The following is a 16,904-nucleotide window of genomic DNA, read 5'->3' on the forward strand; positions in this document are numbered from 1 at the left end:
TCACTATCAAATGTCATCATTTTGTAGTAGTTGGACCACCTGCAGCATAGATAAATCAGTCCTCTTGGCCACTTCCATTTCCAGTGCAATACTGACCCAAGGAATATAATCCAAATGTTTTCCCACTGCTCTCATCTCCACAGGAGTAGGGCTCATCTCTGATGCTGTGAGAGAGCTTTAGCGAGTGGTGATAGACTTCTGCAGTTCCAAATCTGCCTTCAAAGCATATGGCAGGAAAAGCAAGTCTCTTTAACTGCACTAAAATTGGTATGTATTTGCGCAGACATCCAGCCAAGATGATGGTGTTCAACATTAAAGGAGCTGCTCTTTACAGGGACAACACCACAGTTTTTCAGTGGCTAGCAGAATGAAAGTTACTCATTACAGGGCTGCATCTCCAGTGAAGCACGACACTCGAGCTACGCGCACAGAGAAAGTGTTTCGGCTATGTTTTTTAGTCATCCGTCTTAACCGAGTCTGACAGAACAGATACACTCAACGAAGTAAAGTAGTACACCTGAACAGCCTATGAATCTTCACAAACAAATATGGCGAGAAACATATTTGCAATTTGATCGCAATTTTTCTAACTTGCTCATAGTAAGTATTCCTCTGTGAAACTGAACTCCAAATCACAACACAAGAACACGGGCAAGACTTCTGCTGCAGTTTCTTGCACAGGATAGGTGATCCATACCATCTCATTGAGCATCTAACATATTATCAAGACACAGAAGAAGAATGGACAATTTTTCAAGCCCCCAACAGGACAATAAGTGATATATTCACTATTTCAAGACTATATTTTACATAAAGAATGGTTCTGTTTAATCAGAGTGGGAATTACATGTCGGTGGATATGCTTATTCATACCCCTGGCCTGGGATTGTTTTTTCTTCACTGACTCATACTGACTTTTTGTTTTAAACTACATAAAGAGTACTCTACTTCCTGCACTGTCACTGAATGTGAGCATTTGGATGTAAACAGTGCCCTGCATAATCACCCAGTGTAAACATAATTCCTTGGATTACTGGCCCGGTAACAGTCTTGTCAAGTTGCAGTGGTACAGTCGTTGCATTAGTGGCTTCTTACGCAACGGGGTGAGAGTCTACTCATGTTCCTTTTTTTTTTAAGTGAAACTTAATCAGCAAAGCTGGAAACTATTCAGTGACTTCATGATGAAGGAAGAAAACACCTTTCTGGAGGTTCTGCAGAAATAGCTACCCATCACATTTAATGAAGGCTGACTTGAGTGTGGCTCGGGCTTTGTGTTCACTGTTGATGTAATCCCGTTCACAAAGAGCATCCTTTACTCAAGGTCAGTTGACAACAAGATAGAGCTCCCCTTGCATCTTAGATAGAAGGTCAAACACTTCAGAGATAAAAACGTAGATTTTTGAGAGAGTCCTTAGTTGTTATCTTGTTGACTTACGGGCAGATTCAGCTGTGACATAAAACATTTCAGACTTTCCCTTCCTTGCCTTTTTTCTCATACTGGCTTGTTTCATCTGAGCAGGAATGAAGAAAACACAGAAAGAAAGACTTTAAACACATAATGCCCTTCTTTTCTGTGGTGATAAGGAACAATTACATTGAAATGGTAACCACGGATTTTGGCTCATTCCTTCCACTGATAATGATGGTTGTGGTTATGATCCTGTCTACAGTCGCTTAGCTGGACCACCACGGGGAATAGTCATCTATTTTTTTAGCCTCTGTGGGCGCAACCCAGCTTGCAGATAAAGCACTTGGCAAGAACTGAACATGAAAGCGTATCTTGCTCTCAGAAACCATGGTAAAACTTGCAGTCTGGCTGACAGTTGTTGTGGCTGATAGCTGGACTCTGCAGCCCCTCTGTTTTGCACTGCAAGAATGATTTTATGACTAATATAATGAAGTTTTTCTATCTTGAAACAACAGTGTCGCTTGACTGTTAATTGAATTACACTCAAATCATCACTCCAGTATTTCAGAGTTGCAAAAGGATTGCACATTATGTCACACATGGTAGTCTTCAGCTTTTACTTAAATGTTTTCACAGCTCATTATTCTGCTTGCTGTTTCTGTTGCCAAGGTTAGAGATTACAGTACTATTATTGTCAGAATTAATTATACTTTTAACAGTGGGAATATGAGGGTCATGGATATGAATATGTTAGAGTTATGAATAAGTTTTTAAAACAAATTTATTTTGGCAAACAGCGATCTGAGAAAGTCCAACAACAAACAAAGTCTAATGTGGAAAATATTAAAAAAATAGGGTGGGGAGTCCTGGTGACTCAGTAGTCTAAAGTTTCAACCATTTTTGAGACCAATGTAGTAACTTTGGTATTCCCAGACTATCAAACATCCAGAAAGCTGAGTGTGCCTATTAAAATTTAAATTACAATAAATAAATAAATAAATAAATAAGTGAAAATGGATAAAGACGTTTTGAAAAGCACTCTAAATCACCAGGGTGTTGCATAAGAAATGTGGCTGAAAGCAGCATTTTGTTTAAGTAAGTGCATGTCCACAAGTCTCCCAGTGAGCCACACTGACCAACTGGAAAAAATCAGCAAGCTGCCTCCAGACAAACTGTGGAAAGAGAGAAGACAAAAAAAAAAAAAAAAGTCAAGTAATGTAAGAGACTAAGACCAACAAGGTACACTCTAGTTATATGTATACAAAAAGAGATACTTAAACACCTGGGAACTAGCTTTTGCTGACACTTCTGTCTGTTAGATGGTCTATCCGTGTGGGTATGCCTTTCAGTGTCCTCGCATAGACGATATAAAAGCAGCACTAAGGACTAAATATGAAAGGCTGGTGACACTGAAAAGAAACTTTTGTCTAGTATGTCAATGTGGTTTAATCAGGTTTTCCAGATGATAAGGTTTATTCTTATAAGATTAAAGTTATAAGTGAAGACATTATAACACAGCATTTACTAATGATGACACACAAAAAAATCCCAAACAGACATTAAATAATGGCATACACAAAACTGGGCACACAGAGAGTATAAACGTGATATCTGCTACCCTTTGCTAGAGCAAATACAAATCAAATTCCACTGAAGCTTCTTTATTTTTATTCACAATTTCCTGTGTTTTAGAACAAGAGTGTTAGCTATTGCTTGCTTTGGAGATATATAAGGTTTATTTGGAAATTTGATAAAGTATTTAAAGATTATGGACTAAACAAATGCCATTTTTGAAATATGCTGACTCAGGGGCTCTTGTTCTCACAGGGATTATGCCTATTGCTGATTACTGGGATATGGTTAGTTGTTATGTATATACACACTTCATTGTCCTCTCTGATTAAGGTCGCCTAGAGCCAAAACTTGGCAGCAAGGATAAAAGCAGCATTGATCTAAGACTGACTAATAACTTTATCATACTTCATCCTCAGACTGTATTGTTTTGTGATCAAGTATCAGCCTTTGGCTTCAGTCTTCAACAAATAAAGTATTTAAATTTACTCATGAGCCCTTAAAAAAATATTATATATTTTTTTAAAAAAAACGTGGTTATTTAATTAAACACATTTTTTAGTGTTTGGGAACATTAAACCTAAGCAAAGTGTTTAATTAGTGAACAATTACGCCTATATAATTATGTATGTATACATAACCAAGACATTTTTGACTGATTCGACACCACAGTTTGGGGTGTGTGATGATATCTAGAAGTGATCTGATACCAATGCTAAGTCTTTTTTAATTTTCAAATCAATAAACTGTCATGTTGGTGAATGTAACAGATGAAAAAAGCCACTGTTCTAAATTTGGACTGTTTCACTAAAAGAACAAACAAACAAAAAAAAAACCCAAACCCAACAAATAAGATAAATATACCCCTGCCACTTGATGCTGATGATTAGAACAGTTCTCCTCTAACAGTAGAGACGAAGGAGAAGCAATGACTAAATTACTACTATGAATGCCGAACAATACACTTCTGAATTGTAATTCACTTGAAAAATCAGCATTTGTGCAAATGGATGCAAGTGTTTAAGTAACATTCGACAAAGTGATAATCAGTCAGACTTGCGACTAAAATACACGTCAGCCACCATCATGAAGTTTGTGAGAAAAAGAATTGAAACAGTGATAACACATATTATTGGGATTTTCTAACACAGTACAAAAGATGATGTCTGTGGCAGATCTTAGACTAGAGGACAAAAACTATACACTGTGAAAACACAGAAAAACAGCAGAGGAAGGTAGAAAAAAAAAGGAAATTTCAAAAAGAAAGCAATGGGAGGTTTATGTAGTAGACTTATGGCAGGTAGCAGATGTATTATTTCTCCAGACTTTTTCTCTGTGGTCTATGAAAAAGCCCACACTGCTCTGGAGGAGGTGGATATAGAAATGTGTTTGCCTGGAGGCTACAGTATTGCTTTTCTTAGCAAAAAATCCTTACCTTTGGCTTTTTAAGGACAGCGTTTGAAAAAGAAACTAAAGAGTTCACAGTCTCTTCCGCTTATTTATGAGATGGCGGGAGGACTGAAAAGAATGGTAAGGGACTTCATACGAGGGCAAATTCATTATATATGTCACTCCCATAACATCCTCGTAAACAATTCTTTGATTATTTGCCACAATAACAAATCTAAAGCAATACTGAAAATCCGATATTAAATCCCACAGAAACAAACATTCATCTTGTCTTGATGTTTCCTAGTATCCATGTCACCACCCACACTAAACATGTGCATGCACTCATGACAGAGAAAAACTGCTTGCATAAGAAAATGCCAGCGCTCTCTTTTTTATGAAAGAGTAGACAATGAAGGATGAGAATTAAAAACTGGATATGCAGTGGCCCTCAGTAGATGCACTGTTCCCTTGACAAGCTTAATTATCATCTTATCTGCGCATTTACTGATGAAGATTTTGATCATACTGGCTCGTGTTTCATTTGCCCCCGGTTGAATAGGTAGTGGTACCAGATAACAGCTATTACACTTCGGATCTTACAGTGTAGAAGGAAACCACATCAAATTTGGTTATGATGAAATACATTTTCCCTCAAATGTTAAATTGCCCAAGGTTTTTTAAATTTAATTTATGACTTTGGACTGCTTATGAGCGCTCAAGATTTTCATGTATTTTGAGACTGTGAATGATATATTTAAATTTTCAATACTAGTGAATGAAGTAGAAGCAGAATATTTGTAACTGATTTATTTCATGAGTTTGTTAAATTTTTGTTGATTATATAAATAAATAAAACTATGTAAGATCTTAGTGTGAATAGATTTTCTTTTGGCTGTTGTGTTTAGATGTAAGAAAAAAACGCAGTATCTAGTCAGCTAAAACTGACATGTCATTCAACTGAGTAATAAAATACTTAATAACTTACCTGCATTTGTCGCATTTAAAACTCTTCTTAAACTTAGAAATTAGACACATCAAATGCATGATGTTACAAAATCATCTGTAAAGATTGCAAATAAGCTGTCTAGAAAAGGCTTTTTAAAAAATTGGGTTATTACATGTAAATTTTAAGCCGCATTGAATATTTTAATATTGCATTCTTTCTTTTATTCTTAAAGAATGTGAAGCTTCATCAGTCTTAATAGCCACAATCGAATTACTTTTGCAATGAAGACTTCACGCTAACTTGTGGAGATTTAACCACTAGAGGCGCTGTAGAACACTCTCTTTAAAACTGGTCACACCTGCTTTGTCCATCTGTAATAACTGCAGTGATTATTGGATTATTACATATACAATTATAATTATCATGGGATATTTTGATATTGTTTTTTATGTTTTGTTTTGTTTTCTTCCTAGGCAATGAATGCAAATCTGTATTGAGTTAATAGGCCAGTTTAATTACTTTTCTAATGGAGACTTAAAGCTTCCTTGTGGAGATTTCACCACTAGAGGCGCTGTAGAACAATTAATTTAAAAACTGGTTGTTGTTACACAAATAGAGTTTCTATGGTTAATGCATACAATAATAATAATAAATAAGATTAAAATGTAGATATTAAAAAATTGAAGTGCATTAAACATAACTTTAAAAAAAAGAAACATTTCATTTATCTTGAATGGTTTTGGTTTAAACTGCCCCCACTAACAATTCATTTAATATCCTCAGATTGTACTTTTATTCTTCTTGAAATGAATGCCAGAAATAATATGAAAGATACCAGAATACATTTTTACTACACACACTGGAGTTTGTGCTATTCACCTCGACTTTAGTATTTGGAGTTTCCTTTTGCAGTTTTATGATTTCTGCTTGAACAGATTAACTGTTAAAGTCGCTTCGTTCCATTTTCATGTGATCTTATGTCAGTTTCCCAATAACCAAACAAGTGACATTACAGTATATCGTTTTACGACGGGTTTCTTGATGTCGACCGAGCGGTTGCTTTGGTTTACTGTGTAAATGCAATCCTGAGATTACAGCAAACTTTCGCTTTAAGAATCTGTGTTTTTGATTTCGTAGTACATTCAGTTTGGTACTAACTGTGTAAATAAGTGTGATTACAGTGTGTGTCACTTTAAGAGTCAGTCTTCGGATGGCTTCTTGATATTAATAGAGCTGCTGTGTCTTCCTCCTCTGACGTAATGCCCACAGCCTAGAGAGAGACAGGCAGAGAGGTCCTGTCACAGCAAAGCGATAACACTAGTCTGAAAAAAAATTACAGATTTTTCAGCTGATCTACTTTTGTTTGCTGTGCCCAGCAAACCCATCCACGGCTGAATAACATAACTATACCTTCGGAATATTGCAATACCTGAGCCAAACTCACTCAGTAATGAGTCGGTATTAGCCTAGTTTCATGTGCTACCGCGAAGCCTTAACTATCTCTCTTTCCCTCTCAGACCAAAGAGAAAAAAAAAGAAAAGAAAGAGAGAGACAGCCAAGACACAGTCACCCCGTCCGACATCATCAACAAACAAAAACCCCACAAAGAGACGAAGCAGCCAGCCAAGCAGCCAGCCAGCCAGCCAGCCACCATCTTAACAGGCTGCTGAAAGAGACACACACAGAGAGAACAGAGGCTAATGCTTATTTTTGATCAACAGGTAAGCAGCACCAAAAGAAACACTTCCAGCACAGATGCACACCATGCCTACAGCCCTCTCTGTTGGTGCAGAGGCATTGTAAACGGCAAAAGAAGAAGAGAGAGAGAGAGTGAGGGAAAGAAAAAAAATGCATCGGCGATGAACGCTTTGGAGTTGTACACGGCGAAATGCATGCTCTCGGACAAGTGGGAAGATGTAATGTGTTCGTCTTAAAAGGGAAGCCGTGTGCGATTAGGAGGCGAAATATCGCTCTGCTAGCTGTTGGTAGTTTTACGACGGGCAGCAGTCGGTTTGCGTCTTATGTAACTAACGGCCTGAGCGGCGTCGGTAAGGAAAGAGGGATCTGCTGAATGAGAGAGAGGGAAAAGAGCAGCACCGCTTTGAATTCACATGGCAATTTACATTTAGGTTAGGACACCCAAACGCCACACAAATACAAATTGGGGGGCTACCGGGGGAACCGCTCTGATTTAAGACTGAGTTTGAAGCCAGCAACAAGGGGACGTGGAGTGACTTAGTCGCCTCAAGTAGGTTTGTGTTTTCTCCTCTTTTCAAAGTTTTGTTTCTTGATTTTATTTATTTACGCGTGTGTGTGTGTGTGTCGCATCCAGTCACGTTAAATGACACTGATTTCCTAGAAGCCAGTGACTTGGAGTGATTTATTTATTTTTGTGTCAGCACAGGGTAACTCTTGTGTAACTACTAAAACTGCGCGCTTACCCCTTGGTTATTTTCATTGATAACTTTTTTTTTTCATTGCTATTCTGACTGCAAACTTGATACTCAAGTTCAGATTTCTTGCTTCTCTGAATGACGCACGTCGCAGAGACACAGAGACGGACAGCGAGAGGGGGGAAAAGGGGGTTTTGAAGCCGAAAGATGAACGCAGTTAACTTGCTTGTTGTTTTCTGGACTTAAAGCGGAAAGAAGCGTGAGTCCACATCACAGAGATTACGTTTATCAACCGGTTCACAGCCGATGTGGCGCTGTTTGTTTGTTTGTTTGTTCTTATGTTGTTTGTTTTGCACCTCTTTCATTGTTAGGAAACTCGAGAGCGCATGGTGGATGTGAATTGTCGTAAAGGATACCCCCCCCCAACCCACTCCTCCTCCTCCTCTTCCAACCCCCCTCCCCGATCATCCTCTCTCTTATCAACTTTTTAAGAAAACAAGTGCCTCTTAGCTCAAATCTTTGCAAATTTATTGGTTTCCTCGCTGTCGGACGTTTCATGAGTAATGCCGGGAAGACATGAGTTGCATTTCCACTTAACTTTGAAAAAGTTTCCCCCCCTCTCTCTTTCTCTCTCTCGCTCTTCGGTCGTAAGAAACTGTGATGTTCCTTTGAGATAAGGGGAGCTGGGTAGGCATGACAACTCTGTGGGGAGAGCAGAGTATGTGAAGCCAGCACAATGAGGCACACACTGCAAGGAAGCTTTTTACATAGTCCTTCAGCAGAGTTCTCCAGTTCTGGCCCCCAAAGAACCCCTTATGCGTGGAGCAACTTTTATTCAGCAGATAACCTCAGTGGGTTTTTTTTTCTACCCCCCCCCCCCCCTTCTTTTTCCTTACAGAAAAGCAAGACCCTGAGACTTAACTGTGACACTTGTTCACAGCTGTCTGAGGTTACACTTTGTTTTTTTATCCTCTTTTTTTTATGAAGCAATTAATTTATTCATTGGGCCCTTTCAAAATTGTCCCACAGCCCTTTAAATGTAGCTCCACGGCATTTCAGCGTTAAGCAGAAAATGTTTAAAAGCCACTGCAAAGACTTTAAAAAAGCAATTTCAAGTTGATATCTTGAGTTTATATTTGTATCTTAAATGCCCAACTTCTTGGCCACGACACGGTGGAAAAGTTTCACAGTCGCTTCCCTTCAACTCAAAACTGTGTGGACCGTTTGAGGAAAAAAAAAGTAAAATAATACAACGTGCGAAACTTTTAAGGTTTAGTTTGCATTCGCCGCAGCAGTCTGACACATGTCTGATTCTGAAACTTCAAATATTGAGCTTTCGTTTGGACTTCTTCAGCAGAAAACCCATTCCTTCATGCACGAGCGATTGGCAGCATCGTAAGTCACACGTATTCTGTAAGATGTGGGATTATGACAGATTATTTTTACTTTGGGGGAAAAAAAAGTACATTAATGTGATTTAATCAGCTTCATGGGTAACATTTTCTAGCAGTGCTTTCACATCTGCTTTCCAATGCATGCATGCATAACATTGGCGTTTTTTTTTTTTAAACAGTTCCACAAATTCCAGTATGCGCAATCAAGTTTGTCTTCTGCTCTTTATTATTGTTAAAAAGTCTGAATGGGATGATTCAGTTAGTTTTATCACAGCACATAAATAAACTTGGATGAAGTGATTTTTATCAGAAAAGAAATCCTACTTTAAAATTTTTTTAAAGATTAAGGTAACATTTTTATGCCACATTGTGTCACTATATCTTTTTCGCCTTAGATCCGCTACACATCAGCTTTGGGTATAGTCACTGCAGATGGTCCAAACCCCCCCCCTCACCAAAAAAGAAAAACAAAAAACTTGTTCCTATAACCGAAGACATCGTGCATGTAATGAGTCCCTGTCAAACTTTTTATAACTTCAACCAATGTTCTGTAAAATTAGTTAAAACGCTTTATCCACCGATGTGTCAATCCAGCTCCGTAACGTTAAAAATTTTTCCGCTCTCCAGACACTGGATATTATTGTATCGTACAGCTTTGTTCATAGCCGCTATTAAATGTCAAAACAGTTGAGAACTTCCTAAAGAGAACCCCCCCTGCTTGTAAAACTCATTCCCGTGTGTGTGTGAGACAGAGCGGGAGACAGCACAGCACTTTTTCCTGTGCGTCTGTATGTGCTGTGGAGACAGCCGTGGCTTCGCTCATATGGCTGCAATATGTGAAGTCTCTCTGTGGTGGAACTCGCAAGAGAGAAAGTTTTAGAGACGGGGAGAGAGAGGGAGAGAGAGAGAGCACACATGGAGTGAGGGAAGTCAGAAATGTCCTGTTCAACTAGCTGGAATGTATCTCCTGTGTTTTATTGATGGTTTGATGTTCTGTAAGACATGAGGAACAACTGTAGTGATTTTGTGGGCTGCCATGCATTTGTCTTTGGTCGTTTCAAAGCGGTGCTGCATTACATGGGGGGAAAAAAGGCCAGTGCGAAATGGAGTGTAAAGGGAGACTTTAACTTAGAGCAAGTGGGTTTTTTTGAAGCGGTGGGGGGATAGTAGTGATTTAACTGGTAGACGTGTGATTGATTTTGTTGATCCAGGGAAGCTGTACAAACCTGACGCGGCTGTGAATTTTCCAAAGTAAAATTGACAATCTTGCCTACCCTAAAAAACGTTAACAGGATTGATGCAAGTTTGTAAAACCTTCAGCGAAGCCCCCGCTGTTTCTCCTCTGCATGCTACAGTAAAAGCTTTTTGGGGGGAAGTAAAGTATGTTTGCCTAACGCTGAGGTCTAACACTAGTAAAGGGAATGCAGTGTAATAATTTGACCTCTAATCCGTTGTTGCTCTCTCTCTCCTTCTGGTCCGGACTGATGTGCGTCCTTTCTCCGAGCTTTGCGGCATTTTGTTAAACTGTACATCATAACTAACAAAGAGCTGATTGTAGTAATTCGTTTTGTTTTAATATTGAATAGTTTAAAAAATATATGTGATAGCAAACCTGTTGACCACTATGAATCAGTCTGTGAGAACACTTTTTCTTTCACTTTTTGCAAATTTTAAAAAATGAGGAAACTCTTTCTTAAATACTTTATGGCAAATGTTGAACTACTCCCTACACTGACTGCTTCCAATAGCAGGAAAAGATAGCATCTATTAGAGATTCAGTCGTTATTCATCTTGAGCCTGCCTGCAGTTCATTTAAAGGAAACATCCATTTGTCACTGATAGTTTACTTAAAGAAAAAAAAAAAGGCTTTCTGTAAGGCTTCTGGCTCTTTGGCTCAGAGTTCTCTAGCTAGCACATTTTTTTTGTTTTATTTTTTTATTAACAAGTCTTCTGTTTTGCTCATATCCTCAGGACACAATTGTTTTTAAATAATTTTACTGTGTGTGCATATTTTGGGTCTATTATTGCTTATATTCAGTGCTTGCAGCATTGGTTATACAGGGATTTGAGCTTATTCTCTCGTTGCATTTACTGGAAGTCAGTCTGGAAAAGAGCGTCTGCTAAATGCCCAAAATGTCATCCCCACTCTGTCTGTGGTTACTGCAGTCTTGTTTAGGCTTGACTTTGTCTCTAATGTCTTTGGTCTATTTTAGACTTTTAAGTCTGTCTTTTTAGACCGCCTGCTTCAGATAACGAGCACATGGTCTTGGTTTAGGGTGAAATGATTCTTTTTTCTCTCTTAGTATTTAGATTTATTTGGGGGTGGGGTCGAGGGGTGGGGGATACGAATCCTAAATATGGGGCAGTTTTGCCCTCCTTTGATCTAAGATAATAAAAATCCTTCTGCCACGTTACAGTAAAGACTGATAAAGTGGTGGTGCAGAGGATTAAGACGTGTACCCGCCGAAAGTAGTGACAAAGCAGCAGTACAGCCCTGTGGTTATAAAGGCTTTCCTGTTACCAAAAGACGTGTAACTTTTAAACTCACCGACACCATGCGAATTCCCGTGCATCACTTAAATGTCTCAACTGTGCTGTAGACGGCAGTTGTTCTAAATCTGTCTTTCCCATGATCAGAATTTAATTACGAAACCCATCTCTGGCTTGTTAGTTGTGTCAGGGCAGTTGGTAAATGAAACCTACAGGTTGAGTGAGTGGCGAGCCCTGCCTGCTTTGACTCAGCAGTATCACGCTGATGCCTCCCATACACCCGTGCATTCAGATATCAATCACATTTCATTCGAGCGTCGACGTTGTGCAAAACGCTGTGGAACATTTGATCCAACCCTTTGATGAATGAAGTTTTAAACAAGTTCCAAGTTAAAAAACAAATGCTGCTCTATAAAATATGCACGTCAAGTATGGAACATTGTTGCATTTATTCCACAAAAGTTGTTGAACATTTCAGATGTTGGAGAGATTTGACCTTATGCTTTACTCATACAGACAGTCATTGTGTGGCTTGAAAATGCTGCCTCGGCTTCTACCTTTTCTCGAGGTTTACAGCAGGTGCTCCCATTGGTTTGAAGAAAAAAAATAAGTTGACAGCTGTATGTCATTAAGAGAGAATTGTAGCCTATAAACAGCTGTCAGTGATGCTCTGGAGAATAAGTAAAGAGCCTGGAAGTCTGATCAGGTTTGCTTGAATGAAAAAGACCTTAATGTGTTTTAAATCTTGGTCCCTCAAAGACCTTTGATAACTCTGCATAACAAGATGGGAGCAAAATGTCTTTTATTGGGACTTGCATATTTCATATGTACACTCTTGTGTTAAAAGTTAATACGGTAGATTTTTGTAGCTTCCTTGAGAAAGCAACCAAATAGTTTCACACGTGAAAGCTGCATAAAAGTGCAGAAAGGGTGAAAGGTGACAATTACCTGTCGCAATCAACAAGGAATAAAAGTTGTAATTGCAGTGAATCATCAGTGAGATGTCCCTTTCACGTTGTTAAACCTTGCAAAGCCAGTTTCTCCTTGGCTCTTACTGTAGTGGCTCTACGATACTTGTTGCTGTCATTTCATTTCATTTACATTCGTCATTTTCTTTTGCTAACTTGATTTATTAACGTGCAATGTGAAAAAGCAACCCGGGCCGATTTGATATAGGGTCAAGAGCGAGACGATCCATCACAGGAAACATGCAGGTTGAGGCGTTTGTAGGTGTTTTTAGGTTTATCTCATTGTATGCACATATTAGAGGACACATTATGTAAAGCTTTGCTGCTAGTCTGTATCTTGATACTAACAGAGAGATCAGGAAGAGAGGATACGGTCTAATCACTTAAAATGTGCAAACTCACATGCTTCACGTAAAGTAGTGCATTTCTATAAAATCCTTAATTTTTGTATAAAAATGTAAAATTTTAAGTATACTTCAAACAGTAACCATTGTATAAGGGACAGAATGTATGTGTATAAGTAGAGACATCCATACTGTAATACACTGGATTTAAATGTAAACATCAATTTAATTTCAAAAAGTAAGTACATGTAGTCTGCATTTAGACTTACTTTGCTGGATGATTTTGATCGTTGCAGACTTCAGAAATGCAACATTACGAGTGCGTTTCTTTACTGTTTTTCTTAAACGTCTTAAGTAATGAGCATGGCCCCGTCTGTAATTTCTTGCCGTTTTCACACAGCACCCAGCAGGCAGACAGCGAAAATTAACTATGGAAATTGTGACAGTGGCATAAGTGGCAGGAATCTGAATGTGATTTATGTTGTAAGCTTCTTTGTGTTGAAGCTGAAGCGGCTGTGCAACACACAGATGGAGCTGGATGGTGCTGCACCATTTTTCTCAAGTACTGTATGCGTAATTCAGTGAGACTTTTCTCAAGTAGAAGAAGTGTCTTTTTTTTTTTTTTTTTAAATCAAGGAAGCTGCTTGGAAACGAGTTATCTTGCTCCAAAGGGAGGAAAGATTGATTGTGAATGAGAAAGTCATTCTATATATTTTTTCATGGCTGTAAATAAGAAAAAAATCCACCTGTTTTTAGCAAGAAATTGTAAGATCAAGTTTTTTCCAGTGTTCAGGGTCGGAGATTTGCTTTCTGTTAACAAGTTCTAAAGTGAGCGGCACATTTGTGTTACAATAACTGTATTTCATGTCTCATCAGTTTTTAGTTTTGTACAATCCGGGCTAATTTGACAGATAATTTTCTGCGTGATAACTACAGTATTTTTGATGTGGTTGTTGATTGTTCACTGTTCACTATATATTTTTAATATGGCATCCGTTCCTGCAGCATATCTTTGCACATCTTCGCATGCCTGGCCTGCAGTATCAATAAACATTCATCTCCAGACAGTTCAGCGTTGTTGATAGATAGCTATCAGTTATTGTAGGAGCCCACTGGCGCTTATCTTCTCCTCTTGAGGTCAGATCTATCTCATTCGCTGCATGGCTATGATTGAATTGACTCACTGATTGTTTATTTCTATACTGAAGGTTAACTGTCTGCTCTGTCAACAGTCAAACCAAGAACCTGCACAACACATACACGCAGCTTAGATTTCTTAGCTCTTGAAGTGCCTCTTTCTGTTTCATTATCTCCAAATCTCTGCCTCCTATTTTTACTGTAATGCAAGACAAGAAGGACTGTTAGTGTCATGTGTGCCCAATCATCCTGTAATCACTGTCAAAACACTTAATTTACTTGCTTGAAGATTGCGTTTAACTTTCACTTCAGCTGACATTTGTTTGCTATTGTGCGCTCTCTCATTCACAATCGTGATTCTTTTGAGGTTTGATGTGGCACACTTTTCTGTGGCAGCGCTTGACGCTCGATCCAGTGCTTGTCTTGCAGTCATACAACAGTACAGCTGCCTAATGCCTGTTTATTTTATGGATGGGGCTAATTGTATGTGTGATATACTCTAAGCCCTCATTGCATTGACATATGCTTACAGTTTCAAGTCTGTCCTATATAAAAATTGCCATTTTTTTTAAACGTGAATCTGTAGTTTCTCTTCTGTGATTGTCTGCAGCCAAGCAGTTTGTTTACCTTGAAAGTGTTTGCATGTCCTTGTTACTACTATATATACCTGCTGAGGAACAAACTTTATTTTTACTGTCGTAAAACTATCGGCTTGTCTCTCTCCCCTCTCCTCTCTGCATGTGCGCACAAACACACACACACACACACATGTGCGTACAGCCCCATTAGTATTGTAGTCTGGGATCAGACTAAAACATCTGGTGGCTGAGTAACTTTTCAAAGTGGTCTTTGTCCTCACTCTGGTGCATGTATGCGTGTGTCTCTCACTGTGCGCTTTTCTCTGTGTGGTTGTGTGTTGGAAGGGGCAGACTTTTTATGGCGTCCCGTCAAATTAAAACTATGATTTAAGCGACTAACATTGTTTTTTTCATTAAAGCACATAGCCACACTTTGCTTCTCCTGATTTTTTTTCTCTCGTTCTTTTCTTCTGCCTGTGGCTGTGTGGACTGTTTAGTCTGTAGAAAATAAAGATGAGGGAATACGGATTAGGAGTGGAACTGTAATTCTACTGTAACTGTAGTTCATGAAGGGCCAGTCTAGCCTGGCCTGATGTGTTATTTTATTCATGTATCCCTGGCTGGTTGCCCTATAACAGAAGGCAGCAAGAAAGCACAGGGAGATATGACACCCTTTCAACTTGCTTCTGGTCTGGCTTGACATTTCTGAAAGAAGCAGAGAAATGAAGTTAGACATAGCTAACTGCCTCACCTGTTCTCTGCAGGATGGTGCTGGGCTGGGTTTTTGATATTGTAAAGTAATTGTGCGATAGCAGCTTTGGGCTTTAGAGGGTACACCCCTGCAGACAGTTAGAGCAGATGCCCTCAGGGCTTCTCTTCAAGCCACATAAACGTTGAAAAGGCAGGGACTAATCTTCTCTCCCAGCAGTGAAGAGTGCTTAATCGGCACATTTGAAGGTGTTGTAGCTTGTTCTGGTACAAGGACTTTTTAAATGTATGAAATTTAATGCAGTAAATTGTTTGAGTTAAAATGAAACACTTGACTTTGGGCACCAAGCCACAACCTTTTGGCCGAGGTACTCCCTCCCTCCATTTGGAATTGTAAATCTGTCGGGTAACAGGGTTGTCTTGTGGCTGTTTGACAATGTTGAATGGTTAATGCTTAGATATAGCCATTGAACTTGCTTTGTGGTTAATGGCTTTAAATGATGTGATCTAAGAATAATATTGTTTTAAAAGGATTTTGCATTTCGGGCTGATGCAAAATTGGGTATCGTGTATCTTGCAATAGGTATTGGTACCAGCTATTACTATTTTTGGCATTGTGGCACCAGAGTGGATAGTTAGCACTCTTTATTGATACCAAAATTCTAAAAATGTAACAGTATTTTTTTGACAGTAAGTACCATAGTCAATGTAAGTGCTGAATAGGATTTTGAAAAAATGTATTAAAATACTAATGAATACTAAATACTAGCTATTTAGCTATTAGCAGTTGCCTGATAACAACATTAGCCGTCTGCTAATTTACCATTAATGTAGCATCTAGTGGCAGTGGCTAATTATTAAAATGATAAAATTCTGAGCTAGGTAACAAGTGTTATTACTCCTGCCTGTCTGTAATGTGAACAGACAGTATTAATTTAACAGGATAATGCAACTATTCATAGTTCAGTAGGCCGAATATGAGAAAAGTCTACCAGCAGCTAAACAGGAACGCGGTAGCTGAACTTACCAACTGTATTTGGTAAGTTAGCAACAAAAATATGGTGCCAAGTCACCAGAAGCGTAGAAAATAAACAGGGAATTAGATGAATACATTTGCAGTATTGCACAAGTATTGTTTTAAATATTATTTTTAAAAAATGTATGCCTATAAATTGCCTGTGAATATAAAAAACTTGAAACAGTTCGGTCACTTTCTATAACACAATTTTGATTGTTTCCGTGCCACAAGCAACAACTAAAAAATGAACCCCCCCCCAGCAAAATGAAATAACCTTAGTACCAGCAATGGCTAACAGCTAAAGCTGTCATCTTACGTATTACCAAATATTAGAGTTTCACTATTAAATTATACTGTTACTTTGAGCGCAGAGAAATCTCAGTGAAAAAGTATTGTGAATGTAAATGCAAGATTATTGTGTTTGAACTACTGTGGAAGTAGCCTAAATGGATTGTTTTCTAAGGGCTCACCTTTGGGTCCCAAACAACTTTTTGAAATGCAAAGAGAATTTGTTACCATCAGCATGTTTCTCCTTATGGATAAATGGTATTTGTGA

General features: G+C 38.5%; 1 protein-coding gene across 4 annotated transcripts in view; it reads left to right on the plus strand.

Annotated features, from left to right (window-relative positions):
- Positions 1–6,574: 6,574 nt before the first annotated feature.
- Positions 6,575–16,904, plus strand: part of trps1 (trichorhinophalangeal syndrome I) — a 119,058-nt gene continuing 108,728 nt past the window's right edge. For 2 of the 4 annotated variants that reach the window (XM_019350955.2, XM_005478442.3), the window contains exon 1: positions 7,070–7,570. The gene's annotated coding sequence lies outside the window, so the exon portion shown is untranslated. Of the gene's footprint in view, positions 7,040–7,069; positions 7,571–16,904 lie in introns of those variants that run through there. The other 2 variants (XM_005478441.4, XM_005478443.3) reach the window with 2 other exon arrangements.

This window comes from Oreochromis niloticus, linkage group LG22, assembly GCF_001858045.2.
Source record: "Oreochromis niloticus isolate F11D_XX linkage group LG22, O_niloticus_UMD_NMBU, whole genome shotgun sequence".
NCBI classification, from domain to species: Eukaryota; Metazoa; Chordata; class Actinopteri; order Cichliformes; family Cichlidae; genus Oreochromis; species Oreochromis niloticus.